The sequence below is a fragment of the Perna viridis genome, chromosome 1 (assembly GCF_037379345.1).
Source record: "Perna viridis isolate PV_CMFRI_1.1 ecotype Kerala chromosome 1, ASM3737934v1, whole genome shotgun sequence".
In the NCBI taxonomy this organism is placed as follows: Eukaryota; Metazoa; Mollusca; class Bivalvia; order Mytilida; family Mytilidae; genus Perna; species Perna viridis.
This window is the reverse complement of record NC_142445.1, coordinates 62,276,433-62,291,542: the sequence shown is the minus strand read 5'-3', so window position 1 is coordinate 62,291,542 and position 15,110 is coordinate 62,276,433. Positions and strand designations below refer to the sequence as shown.

At 33.2% G+C, this 15,110-nt stretch overlaps 1 protein-coding gene across 12 annotated transcripts in view; it reads right to left on the bottom strand.

Annotated features, from left to right (window-relative positions):
- The window catches only part of LOC148629749 (choline transporter-like protein 1), a 48,812-nt gene extending 36,824 nt beyond the window's left edge, over nt 1–11,988 (bottom strand). For 8 of the 12 annotated variants that reach the window (XM_088556511.1, XM_088556506.1, XM_088556488.1 and 5 more), the window contains exons 1-2: nt 11,856–11,988; nt 5,395–5,464 (exon numbers count right to left, since the gene is read on the bottom strand). The gene's annotated coding sequence lies outside the window, so the exon portion shown is untranslated. Of the gene's footprint in view, nt 1–5,137; nt 5,316–5,394; nt 5,465–7,891; nt 8,031–11,855 lie in introns of those variants that run through there. The other 4 variants (XM_088556526.1, XM_088556496.1, XM_088556536.1 and 1 more) reach the window with 3 other exon arrangements.
- Between the last annotated feature and the right edge of the window lie 3,122 nt (nt 11,989–15,110).

The following is a 15,110-nucleotide window of genomic DNA, read 5'->3' as shown; positions in this document are numbered from 1 at the left end:
TCAACGCTAGAACAGTAGGAAGGTTCTAATTCCAGTAGAATTTAACTACCGCCGGTAAGTTCACATGTATGCAAAACCTAATCTAATCCTCTGCCCACAAGTGATACACCCACACCTCATCTGATCCTCTACTCATAAGTGGTACATCCACACCTCAACTAGAGTATATGATATGAAACAAGTTGTCAAACAGGAAGTTGTATACTCATCCAAGCCAAATGTAAAATCCCTCAATATAACCCTCCTATGTAAAGCTTGTGTCAAGTGACTGTGACAGGTACTGGTTTTAAGGACAAAACTCTTACAAATCATAGGTATGTTTGTATTCACCATTTTACATTAATCTAATGCAAGCATCAAAATAACTTGGACTGATTTCATTCTGATTCAAAGGAAAGCTTGAAAGGCTCTGGTGAAATTGAATATGATACAAACATATCACTGATTTCAAAAGTTATATCCCTTAACCTAGGATTACCTACTTCAATTGCAGAAAAAAGCCATTAAGGGGGGGAGCAAAAATAGTGTGACAGATAGATGGATGGATGGATAGATAAAGGTAATAATGAATATTTTAAGAAAAACAAAGCATTCACTGAACTTGACCATACATATACAAAGCAAATAATACCAGTAATTAGCATTGTAAAATGTTACCAGAGAGAACCTGAGGTGAATTTTTATAATATGAACAGCAAATTAACCTTTAGGGACACCTACACATCCACACAGGTTATAGGTAAATGACTTTGTATGTCAGTTGATAAAATCAATTGCAGACTATTGGTATTTCAAATGATTTCTTATGTATTCTTCGTTAACTACAAGACAGTAGATTTCAAACATAATGGATTATGATAAAAGTTCTAACCTCCAACCTTTCCCAACAACTACACATTAACATTAGCTAGAGAAAATGAAATGTTTTCACCAGTCACTGCAATGAATATTTGTCTAGAGTTACATCTTGGCTGGAATGTGAGATTTATCATCAGAAGTCAAGGGTAGGTTTGGAATTTTCATATAAGAGGATGCTTTAGGTAACTTTCAGAAATCACACTCATATTACCACATAATGTTCAACGTTTTGCCTTAAATATCAATCAGGCAGGCAAACGTCCAGCATACCAGTCCAAAAGTTACCTGTGGAGTAATGTACATCTTCTGTCAACTTTATGGAGACATGATATGTTTCCTACAAAGCATAACACAACTGACATTTTTGTAACTGTGGAAAACCCCTTCTAAAAAGTAAAACTGACACTACCACTTTGCATTTACTGTTGATATGCATGAGAATCCTCCAAAGGGTTCACTTCTTACCACAATGTAACCACATATAAAGTTTGTCAATATAACTTCTTCATCAAAGCACTATCTAGTACTGACACTTATTTAATTTGTTCCATTTCGCTCCCCTGCCCATATTAAGAAAAAGTTAGATAGCCAATCACTTCTTTTGTCCAAGCTTTCATTCAAAACTTTCAATGTTATAAAATTTCTGATCCAATTATTCTTCCTGCTAAATTGATCGCCTAATCATCTGAAGGAAGAAAAATCAAAACCTGTCCAATATTGTCCTCATAATTAACCTTTGCTGATTAATGGTATTGTTGTATAAGACTGGGCCCCATTAATATCACTTAACTATCATAAAATCATTTTATTTGCAGTGTGGATTCCATCAAGTTATGTCAACACCAATTTCTATAGAGTTCTTTCTGATCTATGAAGCTCAAAGTTAAAAACATCTTCAGAATGGCACATGCATAAGATTGCAACATCTGTTGAACAAAATGAGCACAGAACTTTGATGTGTGCATAACACAGCCCGTTGAAGAACTGTTTAAATGCACCGACTTGATTGATTAAATGTAATATTTTCAATTTAGCTTTTAGAGTGGTTTTTCACAGTGCAAGAACCCCTCAACCTTTTTATGGTATTGCTAACAGAAAAAGAGTAAATAAATGCTTGTTAAATATTTCTTTGAAAAGAAGCCAATCTTTAAAGTGATTAAAAAGGATATAGAAATGATCTGAAGGCATTTTTGTTCCTAAAATATGGTATTTGAGGCAGGCCAATAGCAAAGACCAGGAATAATATTCAGAGAAACTACCTTATGAATGCATGTACATTATCCTAATGATATTTTGGATATGTTCACAAAGTTGCAAAATTTTTCGATCTCAAAAGTCAGTTGTTATCTCCAGCAAACTGAGCAAATGATTTCACTGACCAAGGACATTATTGTCCAGAGTAGACTTGCCACACTCAGACAACCCCTGAAGGATTTTTTTGATAAACAATGATTTGATACTTACTGAACACAGTTGATGTTGTTTTGAAATAAATTTGTACATACATCATGTTTACATTCATATATAATACAGAAACACGAATCTTATTATTTATTTTGAGTAAATATAAAAAAGAATCTGCTATCACTTCTCCTTCATCGTCTGTACATTGTCAGTCTACTTCTGGTTACCTCTGCAGACCAAACGCCTTTGAAAACCAAACAAATACCAAAGTCCCAAGGTGTTTGGTTTGGACAAGTTACCAGGTTACCTAGTGTTTGGTTTGGACAGGCTTAACTGTATTTCCATTTATTTAGAATGCTAGTTTAGTGGATACTGTAGTTTGAATGAAGCATACAGTATGAGATAAGCTTTAAATCTCAGATGAGTAGATTATTTTAGACTTCAAAAACTCAGGATTTTGCATCAACAGGTCACAAAAAGTGTTTCGACTGGAACATTCGACTTTCTCATCTTAATTTTTCAATCAACCTCATTATCATAGAAATGTGTAGTAAACCCCCTGTGTAAACCCATCACACATCAAAAAGTCCTACAAAGAGTAATCAAGGGAAACAAGATTCTGAAGGAAATCAAAAGAATGTAATCCATGGATAAAGACCAGACATGGCAAACAGATACATACAACAAAGAACAGTAAATAACCAAAATAATACATACAAAGTAACTAAAGTAAAAGAGAAACTCAGACTCCACCAAAAACTGGAAGCACGGACTTGGTGCACTAATTCTAATTTTTTTACACCTTCATTTTGTAATGTCAAATGTGAACATCAAACTCTTAACTTTTGACATTCACCCATAATATATTTTGTACAATTCATATTGATAAAATCGGAGGGACGTACAAAATGTTTCTATTGTGTAGAACTCCCTTAACATGGTGAAGCAATAACATTTGAAAAATTAACTACACAATGTCCACATTCATGAATACAAATGCACCATTCATATCTGCCATCTCTTTGAACCTATCATATTCTATAGCAAGCAAGACGATACTTTTCACAGTAAGATTGTTCAACCTAAGTAGGTATTAGTAAGATAGAACTTTGTCCATCTTTTATATATTGTATGTCAATCCTACTCTTGAATTACAAATAAAAATATTCTTAATAAAAGAAGGGCATCGATGGAACATTATCCCACCATGAAATGGTGAAAATAGGGGATGACAAAATGTTCAAAATGGCATAACTCCAAAACTACATTTTGGATTTTGAAGAAACAGAGCTTACCCTGTATTTTATACCAAACAACTATAAAAAGTTTCCAAAAATTCATTGTTCTGTTCTCAAATTATAATATGGAAACCTTTAAGGGAGTTATAACCAGAAAACTATAAAGGGACAAACAGAGGGACAGACAGACATGTTACTTATCATAGAAATTCACATAATATCTCACCACTTTGTGTGATGGAGTATAAAACCATATTCTGTAATATCAAAAATTTACCTGAAGAAGAACAATGAAGTTTTTCTTAATGATTATCAATTCATTTCAAAACAGCCTGAAAGGAAATTTACAACCAGTGAAATAAATGATGAATAAATAGAGTACGTAGAAATGTTGTTTGCCGCCAGCAAAATTACCTATCAACTGTTTATTCAAGCACCTTAATAAAGTTTTAACAAAGTAACAACCTTTTCCTCTAAGAGGCTTAATTACTACTGAGATATCTGGCAAGACACTCAGTAAAACAATTCAAGAGAAACATCTATCTGCAAATCCATTTATTTTTCAATGAAATCAATAACAAAGACATTATTTGTTTCAATAGTATACATTTTCCAATGAGCTTATTCTTCAATTTTCACACTGATTGGCATAAATGTGCTAATAAGTTTGGTTAGCTTGGAAATACCTGCATATGTTATTAATGATAGGAAAATCAAAACAAGAACGTGTAGAGCTTAGCAGTTTAAATAGTGAAGGTATATTTATTCAAGCTTAAAAAGGATATTAAACAGTTTAAAGACTTCTCAGCCCTTACATCATAAAACTTTTCTATGCATCAAGTATATGGGCATACAATATAGTTCTTTATGCATGCTGACTATTTTCACAGTTTGCATGTGCAATCTGATTCCTCTTTTAAGTTTGCAGCAATTAATAAAAAGAATAATAAGTTTATGACATGCATTGAATCATGTGAAACCATGTGTAGTAAATAAAAGGTGAGATTGTTAAATTCCCACTCTATACCCAGTCTCCAGAGTTATCAAGAAAATAAAGTAAAATTATCATGTAAATTAAATCTTTGGTATTTTCCCTATCTTTTTCTGCAACATCCATTGCTAAACTTTTGCTTAAAAGTAGGTATCAAGCCTGTTTACATTATAAACAGTTCATTTGTTTTTGCTATTTCATCTAGAGAATCACTATAAATGCTCATTCTAAATCAACTTCCTTTTAAGGTTCATCACATTACCTTACGACAAATATGGACTAAATTTCACTATTAATTTCTCTCTGACTACAGACAAACCTGTGTATTTAGATAATTTGTCGAAAGGTAACGATGAACCTTAATAAAATACACTTTAATATTTAATTCATATGCAAAATCGTTCTCATACTGCTGCAAGTCAGGCTCATTTATGGTTAACCCCCATATTCTCATAAATCAAAACAGTATTTATGCTTACATGTAATAGGTACACTACTGTATATTTAAAGATGCATGGTCATGCAACCTAAGTTTGTGTACTTATTTTATGAATGCAGCTTCCTGTATCAGCCATCATTTATCCATGCAACTTAAAATCTTATAAATGCATGGAACTGAAAATAGAACTTAAAAGCATAAACTTACCTTGAAAATGTAAAATCCTTCTCCAAACAACACCCACACGTAGTACTTTGACAGATTGTCAAGTTTTAAGGTCTATGAACTATATATGTGTACTACACCACAGCACTCTTCAAAGTGGTTGATGCATGAATCATTTATAATATAGAGCACATCAAAAATATTAATATAAGCTATCAACCTCAAGTTAGTAGCTGGTGATGGTTGAGTAAGTACACCAGGCATCAATAAAAATACAATCTACAATCTAAATACATTACCTGTGGATATTCTGTACTAATGTTGAAAGTTTGCCATCCAAATTTCCTCAATTGTCAATCTTGTTCACTTCTGTAATAAGAAAAACAGTTTGACAATCTATGTCACACTTGATGTTTATGTCACAATTAAGATTTGCATTTGATGATGGCTTTGGATCATAATAACACAGGAATATGACGCTCCACTGATTTATTGAAATAATACTGGTCAATAAAGTCTTATTAGGGAAAACCCAATGTATTTATTTAAAACAAAGTTTTTCATTTCATTCTATAGAACTAATGTATTTAACCATGTGATCACCATAGCAAAAAATTAAAATACATTAAAAGTTCAAGTTTGGGATCCCTTTAGCTGAAGCTGAAGCTATATTTGCAATTTGCCAATACATAATAGTGCAGTGCTCACATTGTGGTAAAATACAGCTCAAAAACAAAATACACTTGCTCTTACATTTTAACCAATCTGATCATTTGAGCCCTTGTTGCATTAATCTCAGGTAGTACACAAAAACCCAAAGCCCTGTATTAGCTTGGATTGATTGATTAATGGATTAGTGGATAGTTTAGTATCCAGTGACAGAAATTTCATACATTTCAGGAATAAAGAATTTAATCAATCCAGCTGACTCTGCTTCATATTAGTCCAATAAATTGAGCCATGTCATTTGTAAATCAGAGGCAGAAGTTTTAGTCTGCAGGAAAACATGTCATCTCACTTCAAGACATCATTCCAACTTCCAGTCAACCAGCCACTCTCTATACCTGTTATAGTGCATGCTTAGTGGAGAAGCAGTGACTACTAATTTTAAAGTCTTTGGTGTGATTCACAATGGAGGCAAACACTCTACCACAAGACCACTGAGGTAGCACACTATAATCATGTAAAGACAGAAGATGCTCAGGTTTTATATGTGACAAGACTTTGTAAAGGGGTTCAGTTGGATATTTGGCAGCCCATAAAATTTACTGCAAGATATGTGGTTTGATATATGTCTGGTTCCCCAGTTTGTGAAGCCGATTTTTTATTCATCATGTTGAATCTGTGAGTAACTTTCAATTTCAACTCATCATAATAAAATTTTACTAGCCAGGTTTGGTCTAAACACAATCCTTTAACAAATTTATTGGTATATTATCCCTTGCCATCTTGACAGGTGTTCAAAAATTAGCACAAGCCAAATGCATTTTTTACTTGGCAAGATTGTCAATGGAGGTTTCACACAGGGCACCCTAAAGACAGATTTCAAAAATCTCTAAGGTACAAGTAACTATAATTAGAAAATGCTAAATCAGAATAAGAACTAAGTTATATTTACTTATATATTAGCTGATATTTCAACTGCTAACTTCAGCTGCTATAAAATATGTAAATGTAATTTAAATAGGTGATTTAGGAACAAGTACTACCAGTATGTATTAGTCCATTTGCAAAGGATGTTTATATAATCTTCATTTAGAGGTCAGTGTTGCCTTTAATCAGGGATCAAGAATAGATGACCAGTCATTTACATAGTAGTAATCTTACACACTATATTTACTTGAAGTAAGGGCAAATAGAACACAATTTAAAATAATATTACATTTGCTTCTAATATGAATGGCCATAGAGGACAATCAACCTTATGATCTCAGAATAACTATAGAAACCTGTATAATATGACTGCCAGTAAAAACTGTTTTAGCAAGATAGTATCATACAAGTATCTGCTGATGTTAGAACTAGAAGCCCTGTTTGTCACAGAAGTTTCGCATCATTTGTTAGTGATTTTTTTTAGTAAATCAGATTTGTCTGTAAGATACTAATGATGCCCCCCCCCCACTCACTAGATTTGCAAATTAAGAACATGTTTATTATAGTATGAAGACATGGTTTGCAGATTCAGAAAGGTTATGTACTGTTGGTTGGTATAGTAAATGTTTGGTATGTTAGTCTAAGCACTGCAAAAATACTTGCAATGAGAAAAAGAGGATTGATGGACAGACTGACAGACACATAAAAAAATGTTAATACCCCCAATAACATATCCCTAACTTTGTTGCTTGGGGTATATTTCTGACAAAAATTACAAAGTCCAAGTATCACCCAGTTCCAACATATTCCACAAAAATCAAGATCCTATGACCTTGTACACCATCATTATGTGTAGAAACATTCTGTCTGTATAGACAGATTAAATATTTTAGATGTAGTTCAAAAACTACAGGAGGAGATAGCCGCACAAGCCATATAGCCCTATTTCTAATGAAAATGACTAAGTGTAACTATCACCAATTTCTGTTATATTTCACGAAATCAAAATCCTTTGGCCCTGCACAACTTCATCATGAGTATACATATCCTGTAAAATATTTTAGATGTAATTCAAAAACTGTACGAGGAGATAGCTGGACAAGCCATGATCATTTCCAGATAATCTCTTTCCATACTAAACCTTTTTATTTCCAGCATGAAAGTTAGACAGAAAACATGTAAATGTTAAAACAATTAACATACCCAATTATCTGAGAGAAGAGAGCATCCAAGAACATCTTACTCCAAAGCTGTCAAAAAATATGCTATAGCAGTACTCATGACAGCAGGTGTTTTTTCCATGTAATCATATCATAAATGAAGCAACAAACTCCCTACAGAGCCAAACGATTGATTAGACACAACATAGGACAGCTCTCATGTGACAATATGAACGCTAGTCAGTAGGCTATGTAAATCCATAATGGTTCTGACATTTCTATAGCGTGGTGGCAGTGCCTTGGAAATCTACTTGGAGAGGTTTTATCGTTAGCTGATTAGATTATAATTGGGTACACTTAATGAAAACAGACAGATTTTTCTGGAGTATCAATTACAGATTGAGTGTTGGTTCTACTTTATAATTGCTACAAATCTTTTTATCTCACAGTGCCCCTATGTGCTATCCAAAAATCAATTTTTACAAGGAAATTAAGTTTACTTGGATCTGTCAAAAGAAGTTAGAGCTGAAAAAAGAAGTCATGAAAGGATTTCAAGACCATCAATCACAGTCGGATTTCTTATTCCATGTAATGCATACTAATAGAGTATGCTATTATCCAAATACTGTTTGATTCACTGGCTTTTAAAATTATTAATAAAAGAATAATACTTATGCGATGTATACATGAATCTTCACCAAACCTAACCTTTCTATTAAATTTTAATGTATTTAATCATCTGATTCCAACTAGAAAATGCCCTTATTAGCAATACATTTGAAAGCAAATATTTTACTGTAAAAAATCTTTTGCATGAATCAAGATTTCACTGAAAACCCGAGGAGAAGACATTTCTTTGGTGTATTATATATATGAAGCACTTAGACAGGTATTTGTTTCAACCCTGCCCACTGACCTTACCCTGAAAGAGTGACCAAACCAACTAAAATGAATTGCCAATGATATTACATTATTTTTCCTTAAAAAAAATTTAAAAGAAATGGAATGCTGGTTCTGAAAGGGAAAATGCATTTACTATAAGTTACTGACACATAAGTTACTTATTTTAATCAATTTCATACATGTATAATACTGCATTGTTTCCACTGATGTACTTGACAGACAGAATGTACATACAAATTCAATAAAAATACAATTTACTTGTATACTACATTTAAAGCCTTGTGAAAGTGAAAGCCTTGGCAACATTATGTTTATGAATTGGGTCTGAAACAAGTTGGAAGATATCACTACTGAAGTTTTATGGTCATCATCATGAACTCATGGATCATTACAGTGTATACATCTGACCATTGAGAACCGCTTTGTTCACCCTGTCACAGTTTTCGTTTTCTCTTTCGTCTACCCCGGACTTGACTTTTTATGAGCAACTCGGTGGGTGTTTCTAGAAAAGCAGAGGACGCTTACCCTACCGGTGCACCTGGTCCATGCTCCTAGTTCTTAGTGGAGTCCGAGTTGCTCATTTGCTTTTGTTACTTTGTATGATTTAAGTTACACTATGTTCTTTGTTGTGTGTGTCTGTTTTCCATGTCTGGTCTTCGTACCTGGATTACATTCTTTTGATTACCGCTATAACCTTGGTTCCCTTGATTACTCTTTTAAAATATTTAAAGTCTTGTATTTTTATAAAAGAAGTTTAACCTATCAGAAATCAAGCAATAAAAATCCTAAATTTTTGTTAAATACCTAGAAATCATTTGTAATGAAGACAGTTATCAAAGTGACCAGCCATTTTGAATTTTACAGAACACAAAATATTTTTGACAAAACAAACTTAAAGTTGGTAAAGGCAATTCATAGGTTAGTTTCATATGTTCGTTTTGCAAATTTTAAAATCTGTAATTTTATCAACTGGAATTACACATTCAAAAAGTTAAAAACTAAATTTGAACTTTACTTAAACTGCTTTTACAAAGGATTTCCAGGATTGCTGGATTTTCTAATCAGGTAGGTCATTTGTTTTTCTCCAGTTTATTCACCTTATCCCGTGTTATGGTGAAGAAACTGTATAAAATGTTTTAAATGGTAAATATTTTACAATAATTTTGCCTATTTCAAAGAACAGCAGAAAGAGAGGTATGCAATATGAGTTATATGTTCATAAGTAAGAGGTTAGGGTATGGAGGAACTGAATTCTAACCTCTTATGTTGTAGGAGTAACCTAGTCCATGCTCCCAGTTTTTGGTGGAGTTCAAATTGCTCATTTGCTTTTGTTTCTTTGGACGTTATTTTTGTAATTTCATGTTCCTTGCCGTGTGACTGTTTTTCATCCTTAGATTATATTTTTTTCATTTCTGCCTGAATCTTTGTTCCCTTGATAACTCTTTTAAAATTACTCTTTTAAAGCAGCTTCCTCACCCTACCTCCTTTTCAAATGTGCTATTCAGTTGAGAAGATCTATTGTTGTTTTTCTAGAAATGGCATTATTTAACTTGCTTCATCAATCTACAACTCCAACTTCCTCTTTTTTGAGTTCTTTTAACATTTGGACTGATTTGATAGTTATGGATAATTGATGATCTATAAAGCCTTATTTCAAAAGTTAGCTGAAACTGCTACAAATCAGCTGGAATCTACAGGTTTCAAAAAGACATTTAACTTTAATCTGAATTTCCCCGGACTCTGCAGCCCTCTTTTCATTTTGATACTGATTTATCCCCATTTATCAATATATTGAAATCAAAAGGAGGGATGCAGGGTGAGAGTAATTATGGGATTATTATAACTAAAACACTATGTGACACTATGTGGATACTTAGATAGTTTGTTAAATACTACATGCAAAGAAGAATCACCTACTAAAGTACCCTAGATCTATTCACTGTATTTTTCCTTTTGTTATTCAAAAAGTTTGAAGAGACACTTCCTGCACTTTTTGTCACAACTGCCTAATAAGGGCCAAGAATTAATTTACTGCATACTGATATCAAATTTTTCCTACCATAGGTTTATATTGAAAATTTCCAAGCCTTTGTTCAAGAAAGGAGAGTTAGATTTGAAGTTCCATCTCCTAACTGAACATGAATGTCCTACCAGTCCCAATAATTATGCAGTCTCGGGAGGCAAATTGTTATTCTGCTTGGTCGCTTCAAAGTAAGGCATTAGCATCAGATTATAAAAAATGCATCAGGGAACGTCACAATTATCTGGACTACTGTTCTATACAAAAAATCTCCTAGTAAAATCTTGATGAACTGTTTTCACAACCCAGCTAAATATGTACCAACTTGATTTTCATCATATAATTATATAGCCATCTAGCACATACATATACCTGTATATGGCTTATATATGGATCTGTAAAATAGGGAACAACTGTAGTGTCTAACAAACCATCCAAGCTTTCATTAATGGATGCCTTCTTAGTATGCTGAAGATCTTTTCACCAAACCTCAGAAGTAACCAGGATTTCTTGAAACTTACACATCAGCTGCAACCTCCAGTGAGGAAAAAGAAAAGAAAGTGGACCTAGATTTGACACCTATTTGGGTAGACGTGCTACAAGTCTCTCTGTAATATATACTTTTTTGGATTAAATATATATTACAGAGAGACTTGTAGCAAGTCTACTATTTGGAAAGAACCCAGGAAGCATGCATGCAACAAGAGTTGAAGACATCCAAGAAACACCTGGAGAAGACAAGTTGGGGATGAAATGAAAACAGCTGGATACAACTGGAACACCATGGCACAGCATGCTCAAACACAAGTGAGATGGAGGAAGATTGTCAGCGGTCTATACTGTCAAACAGTAAACAAGGCGTGAGTCAAGTAAGTCTAGCACAGGCACTTGCTTTTATCAATGACCAGTTACTATCAAATATGCTATATGTACTAAATTACCAGGCATAAACAGTGTCATCTACTGCAGTACCGCAGTATACAGTATATACCGAGTAGTAAACTATTGTCAGTAATTTTCATAATTTGGTCAATTAATATCCCTTTTCAATCAAATAGTATATATATCTTTAAATTTCAGTTACCTAAATGTGTAGCTTGTATACTTTGATTAGAGCTGTCACAGAGAAAGTTGTCAAGGAATCTACTTTCAATACACCAAGTTCGAAAAGTAAATTCAAGTTTATCTCCCTTTGCACAATTGGTTCATGCTACCGCATGTCCAGAGTTGTCTCTCTTTGTTCAAACTTCTCTCTTTTCCCAATTTACAATTACATAACAAGTAAAGGAAGTCTAAGCGAACGGGGTGATGTATTAATTTAAATATTTTCATTACCAAAAATGTCGACATCCTTGACAGTCAAGGTAATGACCCTAAATCATTAAGTGATTCTAAGATACATTGTTTGTTATATGCTGATGCAGTAGTTCTTCTGGCCTACAACTGACTACAAGGTCATCTTGAATTCTGTTCGGACTGGAAAGTGAATGTCAATTAATATTTTAAAATCAAAAGCTATAGCGTTTGATTCTAATGATAAATCATTTCGATATACAATATTGAAATTGTTGACAATTATAAATCTGAAATGCAATGGGTACTTCAAAATCAAGAAAAGCGCTTTTTTATCAATTTAGATCGAAGATCAGAATTGATATAGCAGTCACCAGAGCCTTTCGATTTGTAAAGCCTGATAGCACCTGCAATTATAATAAAATGCCGCAGTAAAATAGTCCCGTAGGCATACCCCATATATATTCAAATGCAGATAGTTAAATCCATTTTCTAGGTATTGTATTTCTAGTATATCAAATTTAATTCTATTTTTCTTACGCCAATAAACAAACCCAAATCAACAACTTTTATTGTGAACTTAATATGCTTATTAATTGTACATTTGTATTAACAACGATCCAATTAAAAGTAGTTGACTTCTGATCTCTTATCGGTACCTGTTTATTTCTATGCAACTAGTCACTGTTGATATATTCAAGTTGTATACTTATTTTAGACGCATAATATAGATAGAAATGAAAACGTGCAAGGCTTTAAACTAGTCGGGATGCTAAAGCTGTCTTCTGAGATTTCATGCGGGCCCTGACGGATCAATATTTACAAAAAAGGGGCAATGGATCCGATCAAGAAACTAAAACAAAGAAAGTGGTTCCATGCTGTCATTTGCCACTCATTAATTTTTGTCATATTGTTTAATGTATATGTGTCTGGAACTATATGCATAAGAAACTAAACACTTCAGTTGACACATAGGTGTCTATGCGATAACTTGTAACACTTGAGCTATAAAGCTTATATCAACTGAGGAATGAAGCTAGTTGAGAGGGGATGCATCTAAGGATTTATTTCAATGATTGTAGCGGCTTAAGTTGAAAATATTTAGAAATTGTGAAAAGCCAATTAGTAGATAGTAGCTCAATTACGCATTATGTCGGACAGATTTGTGTTCATTCGTCTAGGTGTTCCATGTCAACCGACATCGAACCTGAATATTACGTAAACTGCAACGAAACATTATGAAATTGGTGTGTGTGTGTGTTTTTTTAGTTTTTTTTTTATTTTATTTTTTTTAATGTCCTTCGTAATGAGAATGACGAATTTAAAAATAAATTAAAGTGTTCAACATTAACTATTTACAACAATAAGCTCGTGTTTAGATACGTTTGAATTAGATCCTCGTACTTTCCCTTTACTCCATTTTTTTTTTTGGCAATTGACGTTTATTTGAAGCGTAAAAATTCAAACGACCGATATACATTGATTCAGTACAAGAATACTTTGATTAAATTCAGGAAGACCTAGGCTTGGATTACCCCTGAAAAAAATTGAGAGAAGTTATTTGATTCAATGGTTTTGCCCATATTATATATAGTAATATAGTGAAAGAGTAATCAAGGGAACCAAGGTTATAGCGGTAATCAAAAGAATGTAATGCAGGGACAAAGACCAGACATGGAAAACAGACATACACAACAAAGAACATAAACTAAAATTATACATACAAAGTAACAAAAGTAAATGAACAATGAAGCATGGGCATTGGATCTGCCAATAAAGTATCAAAAATATGAAAAATATTTTTTTTTTAATTGTAGGTGTTAGCTGTTAAAACTACTAACAATGCTTGTCTTTCTGAGCTTGGTTGGCTCCCAATCAAGTCTGAAATTATTATGTACTCAGTGAAGTTTTTATGATCGAGTAAAACTTTGGTGAATCAGAAATTCTATACAATATTGGAAAGCACCTCCTGACCTGAAAGCATGAAGACTTATCTTCCAAATCTTGGTTTTGCATATTTAATTTTTATTTATTTATTTTTTCATGAAGGCGTAATCAGGTAAATAAGGCCCGTCAACTGAAACTCAAACAAACAAAAATACGCCTGTCACAAAATGCAAGTTAGGTACAATTTTAGGCAAGTACTATATTTAAAAAAAAAAGATAGCCGACACATTTTCTTGCTTTGCTAGATTTATTGTTGAAATACCAAATCCGATTTAGGTTTTATTTGGTGAACAGTGTGATGCTATGTTTCGTATTTATTAAATTATTTAATAGGGTTAACGTAATTAAACTATTTGCTTCTTTCTAATTTAAATTTGCAAATCTAGTTTTTTGCAAATCCCCAAATTGCCATTTTCATCATCATCATCTTCCGGTACGGGAGTAGACTCCGCAAGGAGTGTGGAACCTCCCGGAACTTGTCGTGCTATAGACATGAAAATGGGGGTCGGAAATTTAACGTTAAAAAGACAAGTTGGCAATTCATTACAATTAATGTTAAAATATATAACATAAAAGTTAAACATATTTATATTATGTACAGTGGTTGGGGTTATTTTATTTTATTATTTAGCTGGATAACGTCCTTCAAGTGTTAACGTGGAGATACCACTTTTGACGGACTCTAGGGAAGGTAACATACAGATAGATTCTTGGAGATTGTTCAAATCTGTTATAGTGTTTGGATGAGTAATCAAGGGAACCAAGGTTATAGCGGTAATCAAACGAATATAATCCAAGGACAAAGACCAGATATGGAAAACAGACATACACAACAAAGAACATAAAGTAACTAAAATCATACTTACAAAGTAACAAAAGTAAATGAGCAACTCGGACTCCACTAAAAACTGGGAGCATGGACCAGGTGCACCGGTAGGGTAAGCGTCCTCTTGGATAGAAGGAATACTTATGAAAATCTTTGTTTGTATAAACGTACCTATGTTGGCTTCTAGTGCGCCCATATCTGCTTGTGTGAGCATATCATTTGTAACTTCCACTTACCCCCCCCCCATTTTTATCTTATAAAGTAAAACAAGCC